Below are 12,112 nucleotides of genomic sequence, written 5' to 3'. Positions count from 1 at the left end.
TCCTTTTTGGAATCAAGGAGAATAACCACAGCCAACTCATATCAGGCCCGAGATAGAAAAGTGTCACCTTCCTCAATGCCATAATAGGGGAGAAAGTAGTCTATTCCTAAAAGGCAAGCTCAGAATATCATGGTAATAAGAAAAAATAACCTTTCCAGAGGTTAATGGTTGTCTCTGAGGAAAAGAGTTAGAAACTGAACTGGGAGAAAAAATTGGAATTGGAGTACCTACTTCCATATATATATATACACACACACACACACATATATATATATACACTTTTTTTTCCTACTTCCGTATTTTTTTATCTTTTTCTTTTTTTTTTTTTTTTTTTTTTTTTTTTTGAGACAGGGTCTCATTCTGTCACCTAGGCTGGAGTGCAGTGGTGTGATTTCAGCTCACTTGCAGCCTCAACTTGCCAGACCCAAGCCATCCTCCCACCTCAGCCTCCTGATCACGTGGGACTACAAGTGAACACCATCATGCTCAGCCAATTTTTTGTATTTTTTTAGTAAAGACGGGGTTTCACCATATTGCCCAGGCTGGTCTTGATCTCCTGGTTTAAAGTGATCCACCCACCTCAGCCTCCCAAAGTTCTGGGATTACACACGTGAGCCATGGTGTTCAGCTTTGGCGACAGAGCAAGATCCCATCTGGGGGGTGTGGTGGGGAAAGAGGTAAAACGGACAGCAGCAAACCACAGGTGTGATAGGAGAGAATACTGAGCTGAGATCAGTCTCCTAAAATATGAATCCGATTTCAGGATTATTCATTTATCTGACTGTCAAGAACGCCTTTGAACAGGAGGAAGACTTTGGGGAGAGGGTGGGGTTTGTTGAAAGGGCACCGAGAAGGGAGGGGGGTGGTACCCAAACAATCTGTCTACATAACATTTTTTTGGACCTGAAATATGTAGAAAAGTACTTTGAAAATAAAGTACTGTACTAAGTTTATTTTTCTTATTGTTTGCATATTCTCCCTCCCAGATAATTTACAGAGGGCTCTAAAGCTGATCCCCTGGGAGCTTCAGAGTTTAGTGACTCCGTCTGATGATTTCCCCTATTCTTTTCTACAATGTGCTAAGTCAAATTATGGCCAAATTACCTATTCCATGGTAATTCAGCTTCTAAATATATTTTGCAGAGTGCTTCCAAAAGTTTAAAGAAAAAAACAACTTTCCATAAATTGTTTTTACTTCCTTCACCTTAAATCAGTTATTCGGTTCCTTTGAAGAATATGCTGCTTTAGCAATCCCCAAAGTGAACCCAGATACCCAGGACTACTGATTGCTACATCAGAGTTTTTGAAAACGCCAATACTAGAAACAGGCCGGCAGTTAAGCAGAGGCGGGCAGGACTGAAGCGGAGCCCGAGAATGGGGCGGGAGGTCCCAGGGTCTCGGGTTGCGGGGTGGAGCAGCACTTCGTCGCCGCTGGGGTGCCGCCGCCATCATGGACTTCCTGCGGGCCACGCGCGCGGGCCTCGCCGCCAGAACGATGCCTCATCCTCGAGGGTACCATCCCTCAGAGCGAGGCAGCCGGGGGAGTCACCGTGAACACTATCGGAGCCGAAAACATAAGTGACGAAGAAGTCGCTCCTGGTCAAGTGGTAATAACCGGACACGACGGCGGCGGCGAGAGGACAGTGACCATGTCCGGAGGAGGCGCAGCCGGACATTTAGCCGCTCATCTTCGCAGCACAGCCACCGGAAAGCCAAGCGTATAGAGGACCACGCTGAGGGCCGCCTCATCTACCACGTCGGGGACTGGCTACAAGAGCGATATGAAATCGTTAGCACTTTAGGAAGGGGGACCTTCGGCCGAGTTGTACAATGTGTTGACCATCGCAGGGGTGGGACTCGAGTTGCCCTGAAGATGGTTAAAAATGTGGAGAAGTGTAAGGAAGCAGCTTGACTTGAGATCAGCGTGCTGGAGAAGATCAACGAGAAAGACCCTGACAACGAGAACCTCTGTGTCCAGATGTTTGACTGGTTTGACTACCATGGCCACGTGTGCATCTCCTTTGAGCTTCTGGGCCTTAGCACCTTCGATTTCCTCAAAGACAACAACTACCTGCCCTACCCCATCTACCAAGTGTGCCACATGGCCTTCCAGCTGTGCCAGGCTGTCAAGTTCCTCCATGATAACAAGCTGACGCATACAGACCTCAAACCTGATTCTGTTTGTGAATTCAGACTATGAGCTCACCTACAACCTAGAGAAGAAGCGAGATGAGCGCAGTGTGAAGAGCACAGCTGTGCGGGTGGGAGACTTTGGCAGTGCCACCTTTGACCATAAGCACCATAGCACCATTGTCTCCACTGGCCATTACCGAGCACCAGAGGTCATCCTTGAGTTGGGCTGGTCACAGCCTTGTGATGTGTGGAGTATAGGCTGCATCTTCTTTGAGTACTGTGTGCGCTTCACCCTCTTCCAGATCCATGACAACAGAGGGCATCTAGCCATGATGGAAAGGATCTTGGGTCCTACCCCTTCCTGGATGATCTGAAAGACAAGAAAGCAGAAACATTTTTACCGGGGTCGCCTGGATTGAGATGAGAACACATCAGCTGGGCACTATGTTTGTGAGAACTGCAAACCACTGCGGCAGTATCTGACCTCAGAGGCAGAGGAACACCACCAGCTCTTCAATCTGATGGAAAGCATGCTAGAGTATGAACCAGCTAAGCGGCTGACCTTGGGTGAAGCCCTTCAGCATCCTTTCTTTGCCTGCCTTTGGGCTGAGCCACCTAACAAGTTATGAGACTCCAGTCGGTATATCAGTCTGTGACGATCAGGCCCTGCGCCCCCCTGCATCTTCTATAGCAGTGGGTGTCCAGTCCAGGACACTGGTCCTTTTTTTATAAAAGAGAACAGAACCAGAGTTCATTCCTTCCTCCTGGTTTTCTGTATACCTGTGAGTATGTGAAATATAGCAAATATGAAAGAACTTGTACCTATCACTTCAACCCCTGCCTTGTACATAATGCTATTTCATTCACACACTTTCCACCCTCATCTGCCCCCTCATACGGAGTTGGATGGGCGCCCAGTGAGATAACCAGGTGGCATCTACCCCATGTTTTATAAGGAATTTTGTAAAGTTTTATAAGGAATTTTGTGAAATGAAATAACGTACTTCATTTGACCCCCAGAAAAAATTAGTTGGGCATAGTGGTGCACACCTGTGGTTCCCAGCTACTCAAGAAGGTGACACAGAAGGATTGCTTGAGCCTGGGAGGCAGAGGTTACAGCAAGCCAAGATTATGCCACTGCACTCCAGCCTGGGTAATAGAGCAAGACCCTGTCTCAAAAATTTAAAAAAAAAAAAAAAAAAGTGAAGTAAGCCTCCCTAAAGGGCACCATTGTTGGGAAGGCCTAAATCTGGAAGTGCCTTCCAATGGGCTGTGAGGAGTGCCTGACCCTTCATGGAAGTTCTCTTTTTCCACATAGTAATAGTCCAAAAGGTTTGGTCTGGAGGAGTCCTGACAGGTCAGGGGAGGGAGAGGCCCAACCTGCCTCTTAGGGTTTCAGAATGTGAGAGAGGTCTGTCAACCATGAGAAAAACTCCTAGTCCAAAAGCAAAATAAAGAGAAGAGTTTAGGCCAAGACAAATATTTTAATTCTCTATTTCTTATGCTGGGAACTCATCTTGCCCCAATTCAAATGTAAGCCTTGCCTATAGAAAGTAATTTTTTTTTTTTTTTTTTTTTTTTGAGACGGAGTTTTGCTCTTGTTGCCCAGGCTGGAGCTCAATGGTGCAATCTTGGCTCACCGCAACCTCCACCTCCTGGGTTCAAGTGATTCTCCTGCCTCAGCCTCCCAAGTAGGTGGGATTACAGGCTTGTGCCACCATGCCCAGCTAATTTTGGAATTTTAGTAGAGGCAGGGTTTCTCCATGTTGGTCAGGCTTGCCTCAGACCCCCTACCTCAGGTAATCTGCCCCCCTGAGAGTACCAAAGTGCTAGAATTACAGGCATGAGCCACCACACCTGGCCTAGAAAGTAAATCTTAATCTCTAAAACTCCCAGATATAAAGGGCAAAAAGGCAAAGGTGAACATTCAAATAATCAAGATCATAATGACTATTATTTTTCCTAGCAGATTCAAGGTCATGCTCACACACATTCGGTGAGATGGATTTTAACCAAACAGAAGGCACAAATATGTATCTTTTCTCACTAATTTGCCTGACTGCAAAAATTACCTACATTGTGTTCATTATTATAAAATTCAAAATAATTACCCCATGTAAAGTAAATGAAATGATGAATGCAATTTTATTTAAAATTCATTACTATAACTTTTTTCCATATAAGGAGCTAGGTTTAGAAATTAAAGCCTCTGAATAGGCCAGGCATGGTGGCTCATGCCTGTAATTCCAACATTTTGGGAGACTGGGGCAGAAGGATGGCTTTTGGCCCGGAGTTCAAGGCTGCAGTGAGTTATAATAGTGCCATACCACACCACCACACCAGCCTGGGCGACAGAATGAGACCCTGTCTCTTTAAAAAAAAAAAAAAAACTTTCTCTCTCTATATATATGTATATATGGCTGGGCACCATATATATATGGCTGGGCACCGTGGCTCATACCTGTAATACCAACACTTTGGGAGGGTGAGGCAGTTGGATCTCCCAAGGTCAGGAGTTCCAGACCAGCCTGGCTGACATGGTGAAACCCCATCTCTACTAAAAATACAAAAAATTAGCTGGGCATGGTGTCGGACGCCTGTAATCTTCAGCTACTCAGGAGGCTGAGGCAGGAGATTCGCTTCAACCTGGGAGGCAGAGGTTGCAGTGAGCTGAGCTTGTGCCATTGCACTCCAGCCTGGTCAACAAGAGCAAAACACTGTATCAAAAAAAAAAAAAAAAAAAGTATATATATGTGTGTTTGATAAATCCCAAGGATAAAGTCATTTTACTTGGCTAATTGCAATTTTATAAGCTAAAAGGACAAAAAGGAATAGCTTTGACAGACGTTTCTAATGAATCATCTTTATTGCTGTAAACTCATAGAAAACTTAAAATTGTTACTATAGTGAAAAATAAAAGGAAAGTATTTTCAGAACTTCCAGGCCAAATTGATGTGCAGAGTTTTCTTAGATTCCAAACACTATAAGGGTAAAGGGACCCATACAAGACTTGAATTCATTCATTCTACACTATCCCTGACATTTGAAGGTCATCCAGCTTAAAACAAAACAAAACAAAAAACTCAAGTGATAGTAAACTCACTACTTTCAAAGGAACTTTATTTAATCTTCAGGAAACTTCATTTTTAAAGTTCTTCTGTATATTGAAAATAAATCTGTCTTCCATCTACCTCTTGGCCTGAGTCCTATCCTTTAGGACCATACCTTCAGGAACAATCACTCTTCATGCTCCCTCTGCATCTGCTCTTTTCCAAGGTCTATCAGGTTCTTTTTTTTTTTTAAGAGACAGGGTCCCCCTATGTTGCCCAGGCTGGTCTTGAACTCCTGGGCTCAAGGGATCCTCCTTCCTCAGCCTCCCAAAGTGCTAGGATTACAGGCATGAGCCACCACACCTGGCTCCAAGGCCTTTCAGTTCTAAGGATCAGTGATTTGGGTTGAGTTCGGCTGTGTGGTTCTCCTACCAGTCTTACTTGGAATCACTTATGCAGCTGCAATCATCAGGCAGTCTGACTGGGGCTAGATGGTCTAAGATGACCTCATTCCTTGTATCAGATACTGTGCTGAGCATTTTATTTGCATTACTTTCTCAACAACCTAGGAGATAAACTCTATTATTATGTCATATTAGAAATGAATATAGGTGAAAAAGAAATTTAAAAAAAATAAAAAAGAAATGAATATAGGTGATACACTGAACAGGTGGGACTCACAGTTATATTTGGAAAAACAACTGGCTTTCTTTTCTCCACTTTTCATTCAAACCTGTTCTAGAGGGATGACTTGCTTTAGAAGCAAGCCCTGTGACTTATCTGGTCACTGTTAGATAATAAAAAGTCTGATTTTTGCTGGGCACAGTGGCACACACTTACAGTCCCAACTACTCAGGAGGCTGAGACAGGATCATTTGAGTCCAAGAGTTCAGATCCAGCATCCAACCTGGGCAACATTTGAGAACTCCTATCTCTTCTGTGTTGTTGTTGTTGTTGTTGTTGTTGTTGTTGTTGTTGTAGAGACAGAGTCCCACTCTGTCACCCAGGCTGGAGTGCAGTGATGCAATCACAGCTCATTGCAGCCTCTATCTCCCAGGTTCAAGGGATTCTCCCACTTCAGCCTCCCCAGTAGCAGGGAATACATGCACATGCCACCATGCCCGGCTAATTTTTTTTAATTTTTTGTAGAGATGAGGGTCTCACTGTCTTGCCCAGGCTGGTCTTGAATTCCTGGGCTCAAGCAATCCTCCCATCCTGGCCTACCAAAGTGTTGGGATTACAGGAATGAGCCCCTGCACCTGGGCTTTTTCTCTCTCTCTCTCGAGACAGGGTCTAGCTAGGCACGGTGGCTCGTGCCTGTAATCCTAGCACTTTGGGAGGCCAAGGTGGGAGGATAGCTTGAGCTCAGGAGTTCAAGACCAGGCTGGGCAACATGGTGAAACATCATCTCAAAAAAAAAAGAAAAAACAGAGGGAGAGAGACAGGGTCTCACACTGTCACCCAGGCCACAGGCCCTCACCACAATGCTCAACTAACTTTTTAATTTTTTGTAGACAGGTTCTCTCCATATTGCCCAGGCTGGTCTTGAACTCCTGGGTTCAGACAATCTGCCTGCCTTGACTTCCAAAAGTGTTGGGATTACAGGCGTCAGTCACCACACCCAGCCATATTTATTTTATTTTTTTTCTTAAATATTTTCACATACCCAGGAAAGATCTAAGAAAAAAGTCCTATTGTTTTTTTGTTTTTCATTTTTTCCTTTTTTTTTTTTTTGAGGCGGAGTCTCGCTCTGTCACCCAGGCTGGAGTGCAGTGGTGCAATCTCGGCTCACTGCAAGCTCCGCCTCCTGGGTTCAGGCCATTCTCCCGCCTCAGCCTCCCGAGTAGCTGGGACTACAGGCACCCGCCACCAAGCCCGGCTAATTTTTTTTTTTTTTTTTTTTTTTTTGTATTTTTAGTAGAGATGGGGTTTCACCATGTTAGCCAGGATGGTCTCCATCTCCTGACCTCGTGATCTGCCCACCTCCGCCTACCGAAGTGCTGGGATTGCAGGCGTTAGCCACCACCCCCGGTCAGGAGTCCTATTTTAACATTCCATTACATGAGGAAAGTAAGGCTTTAAATTTTTAAATAACCTGTTCTAGGTCACAGATAAGAAGAAAAACTGGATTCAAAAATTAATGTCATGGGTACTATGTTCAGTACCTGGGTGATGGAATCGGTCATACCCCAAACCTCAGCATCATGCAATATAACCAGATAACAAACCTGCACATGTATCTTCAAATCTAAAATAAAAGTTAAAAAGAACGAAAGAAAGATATTCTTATTTTTTCTTTGCCAAAAAATTAACATCTTAAATATGCTTACAAATTTCATCTTGGGAGATTTAGCCTATTGTTCTGGGATTTATTTTGTTTTGTTTTGTTTTATTTTATTTTATTTTATTTTTTTATTTTATTTTATTTTATTTTATTTTTTGAGTCAGTCTTGCTCTGTTGCCCAGGCTGCAGTGCAGTGGTGCCATCTTAGCTCACTGCCGCCTTGAACTCCCAGGCTCAAGTGATCCACCCACCCCCACCTGCCCTTGCCTGAGCCTCTTGAATAGCTAGAACTATAGGCACGCCCCTCCACACCCAGCTAGTTTTTAAAAATTTTTGTAGAGACAAGTTCTTGCTATGTTGCCCAGGCTGGTCTCAAATTCCTGGCCTCAAGTAATCCTCCTGCCTCAGCCTCTCAAAGTGCTGGGAGGCATGAGCCAGTGCCCAGCTGCATGCAGTATTTTTTATCACAAAGGTAATACCTATTCATCTTTTTTCAAAAATTCAAACGTATAGAAATATAGAAACTGAACATCTCCCATAATCCTATTCTTCAAGACAACTGGTTTAGCAAGTGAACAAGTTTTAAAAAGTCACTCAGGGGCATAGAAATGAGATGCTCATACCTGTCAGTTCATGCCTTCCTACTACCATTGATCAGTGCAAGTTTCCTCTTTGTTATTTGTATTATTTATTCCTTCATCCCTATTCTCTTCTCCTTACAGAAACCCACTCCAGTGTACTTAATTAAAGGTTCTTCCAAAACACTTTCCTACATTTATTTAAGTAAATAGTATAGAGTACTGGTTGGGACTCTAAAGACAGTCTTCCTGAGTTCTGTTCTGGCTCTGCTACTTACCAGCTATGCGACCATAGGCAACTTACTTAGTCTCTATATGCCTCAGTTTTCTCATTTAAAAAAAATTTAAAAAAAATACTAGTATTTACCTCATAGGATTGTTATAAAGAGTTAATATTTAGTTTAACGAGCTAATACTTATTAAGTGCTTAGAACAGAGTCTGGTACATAGTAGACGCTATATAGGTATTAAATAAATGTCAGCCAGGCAAGGTAAGTCACACCTGTAATCCCAGCACTTTGAGAGACCTAGGCAGGTAGATCGCTTGAGCCCAGGAGTTGGAGACCAGCCTGGCTAACATAGTGAGACATCGTCTCTACTAAAACATACAAAAAATAGCTAGGTGCTGTGGCGTGCTCCTGTAATCCCCTGCCTCTCGGAAGGCCGAAGTGGGAGGATTGCTTGAGCTTGGGAGGCCGAGGCTGCAGTGAGCCATGATTGCACCATTGCAAATCCAATCTGGGCCACAGAGACACTGTAAAAGAAAGAAGGAAGGAAAGAAAGGAAGAAAGGAAGAGAGAAAAAGAGAGAGAGAGAAAGAAAGAAAGAAAGAGAGAGAGAGAGAGAAAGAAAGAAAGAAAGAAAGAAAGAAAGAAAGAGAGAGAGAGAGAGAGAGAGAAAGGAAGGAAGGAAGGAAGGAAGGAAGGGGAAGGAAGGAAGGAAGGAAGGAAGGAAGGAAGGGAAAAAGAAGGAAAGAAAGAAAGAAAGAGAAAGAAAGAAAGAAAGAAAGAAAGAAAGAAAGAAAGAAAGAAAGAAAGAGAGAGAGGGAGGAGGAGGGAGGAGGTGAGGGAGGGGAGGGAGGGAGTGAGGAAGGAAGGAAGGGAAGGGAAGGAAGGAAGAAGGAAGGAAGGAAGGAAGGAAAAGAGAGTCAAATAAATGTCTGTTATTGAAAAACAAGTAATATTCAGTTTCTTCTTTATCTCTTTTAATATTATTTTTTGAGATCTACCCATATTATGATACATAAATCTAACTCCATGCCCCAGTTTACCTGTCCATTCCCTTAATCAGGCCCACCCTTAACATTTGTGGGGTCTGAGGCAAGAGACCAAATGCATTTGGTTCAAAAGACCAATGCCTGTATATCATAAGTTTAAAATATTTAAAAGTCATAAGTGATGTGGGGCGCAGTGGCTCACACCTGTAATCCCAGCACTTTGGGAGGCCAAGGTGGGCGGATCACGAGGTCAGGAGTTCGAGACCAACCTGGCCAACATGGAGAAACCCCATCTCTACTAAAAACACAAAAATTAGCCGGGCGTGGTAGCACACGCCTGTAGTCCCAGCTACTCAGAAGCCTGAGGCAGAAGAATCGCTTGAACCCGGGAGGTGAAGGTTGCAATGAGCCGAGATCACACCACTGCACTCCAGCCTGGGCAACAGAGTGAGGCTCCATCTCAAAAAAAAAAAAAAAAAGTCATAAGTGATAATAACATACTGTAAAATTAGATATTTCTTCTTCTTCCTTGCCAAATATTCCTTTGTAAAGAAAGACAAATTTAACCTTTTCATTCAGACTTAGATAATTTTTTAAAAATAAAAATTGAAACTTATCTGTAAAACTCTGATTTTTATATGACTTAGAATTGGCATAACACCCAAGAGAGCTAAAATTAATTATTTTTACACACATCTTCTGTCGATGGACGATGACATCTGGATGAGTTTTAAAGACATATGTAATTCAAAAATTAGATATTTATTCTAAAACTTTATTTTTCTTGCCTTTATTTTTCAGCAAAATCACTATAACAATCAAAACTTCCCCGTTTTGTTTTCTACTGGCAAGACCTATGCAGACAAACGTTTTTGAGTGGTTATAGATACATAATTTTTTTTCTGAGACAGAGTCTTGCTAAAACGCCCAGGCTGGAGTGCAGTGGTGCTATCACAGCTCACTGCAACCTCCACCTCCCAGGTTCAAGCGATTCTCCTGCCTCAGCCACCCGAGTAGTTCAGATTACAGGTGTGCATCACCATGCCCAGCTAATTTTTGTGTTTTTAATAGAGACGGGGGTTTCACTATGTTGGCCAGGCTGGTTTCAAACTCCTGACCTCAGGTGATCCACCTGCCTCTGCCTCCCAAAGTGCTGGGATTACAGGCATGAGCTACTGCACCCGGCCAATTTTTTTATTAATTTGAAGAAATTTCACTCCTCTGATGCCATACTTATATTCAAAAATGAACCATGGTCCGGGCACAGTGGCTCACGCCTATAATCCACTTTGGGAGCCCGAGGCAGGTGGATCACTTGGCATCAGGAGTTCGAGACCAGCCTGGCCAACATGGTGAACCCCGTTTCTACTAAAAATACAAAAATTAGCCAGGTGTGGTGGCACATGCATGCAATCCCAGCTACTTGGGAGGCTGAGGCAGAAGAATCGCTTGAAGCCGGGAAACGGAGGTTGCAGTGAGCTGAGATTGTGCCGTTGCACTCCAGCATGGACAACAAAGCAAGACTCCATCTCAAAAAAAAAAAAAAAAAATGAACCATGAACTTTTAAACATTCACATTGAGGTACAACCTGTATATAGTAAAGTGCACAAAACTCAAGTGTATAACTCAACACCTTGGTGCATGTTTATGCCCATGTAACCCACCACCCAGAGCAAGAAATAGATCCGTTCCCCAGTAAGATCTCTCAGGCCCCTTTCTATTCTGTACCCCACAAAGTAAGCACTATTTTATTTTATTTTTTTTTTGGAGACAGGGTCTCTGTAGCCCAGGTTGGAGGGCAATGGTGCTATCTGAGGTCACTGCAACCTCTGCCTCCCAGACTCAAGTCGTCCTCCCACTTCAGCTTTGTATTTTTTGTAGAAACAGCGTTTCACCATATTGCCCAGACTGAACTCAAACTCCTGGACTCAAATAATCCACCCACCTCTGTCTCCCAAAGTGCTGGGATTACAGGTGTGAGCCACTGTACCTGGCCCTAAAGTAAGCACTAGTCTTACCTCTAGCATCATATACCATGATAATAAAATGATGCCATTGTTTATTGTAATGCATATAATAAATTATTATAACAAAAATATTGCAAATATTTTAATTTTACTATACAAATTGCTTTCAGTTATATTGCAATTTTCTTTTTCTTATTTATTTATTTATTTTTTTAATTAGAGATGGAGGTCTGGCTATTTTGCTGAGGCTGATCTCGAACTCCTGGCCCCAAGCAGTCTTCCCACCTTGGGCCTTCAAAGTGCTGGGATTACAGGCGTGAGGCACCATGCCTGGCCTATTATCTCTTTAAAACAATATATCCATAGAATATTTATTAAGTTCTGCCGGGGCGTGGTGGCTCACGCCTATAATCCCAACACTTTTGGAGGCCGAGGCAGGTGGATCACCTGAGGTCAGGAGTTCAAGACCAGCATGGCCAACGTGGATGAAACCCCATCTCTACCAAAACTACAAAAATTAGCCAGGTATTGTGGCCCATGCCTGTAGTCCCAGCTACTCGGGAGGCTGAGGCAAGAGAATCATTTGAACCCAGAAGGTGGAGATTGCTGTGAGCTTAAGACTGACACTGCACTCCAACCTGGGCAACAGAGCAAGACTCTATCTCAGAAAAAAAAAAAAAGAAGGAGAATATTTATTAAGTTGCTTCAAAGTTTTTAATGCTGGGGCATTACAAAGAAAACTAAAATTAGGAGTATGCTAATCAATTTGTTCAAATGTCTCTTCAATCTATCATAGCTAGAAAACATGCTTTATGGAAATATTTGATGGTTATTTGTACATGAATCATCTCGTTTATGAAATTTATATAAACTTTTTTGTTTC

The 12,112-nt window shown here is 43.1% G+C and overlaps 1 pseudogene; it reads left to right on the top strand.

Annotated features, from left to right (window-relative positions):
* Window positions 1-1,435: 1,435 nt before the first annotated feature.
* LOC101006727 lies at window positions 1,436-2,958 on the top strand (annotated as a pseudogene).
* The last annotated feature ends 9,154 nt before the right edge of the window (window positions 2,959-12,112 follow it).

The sequence above is a fragment of the Papio anubis genome, chromosome 4 (assembly GCF_008728515.1).
Source record: "Papio anubis isolate 15944 chromosome 4, Panubis1.0, whole genome shotgun sequence".
Lineage (NCBI taxonomy): Eukaryota > Metazoa > Chordata > Mammalia > Primates > Cercopithecidae > Papio > Papio anubis.
The sequence above is the reverse complement of the archived record's forward strand: the minus strand, read 5'-3'. Positions and strand labels throughout refer to the sequence as shown.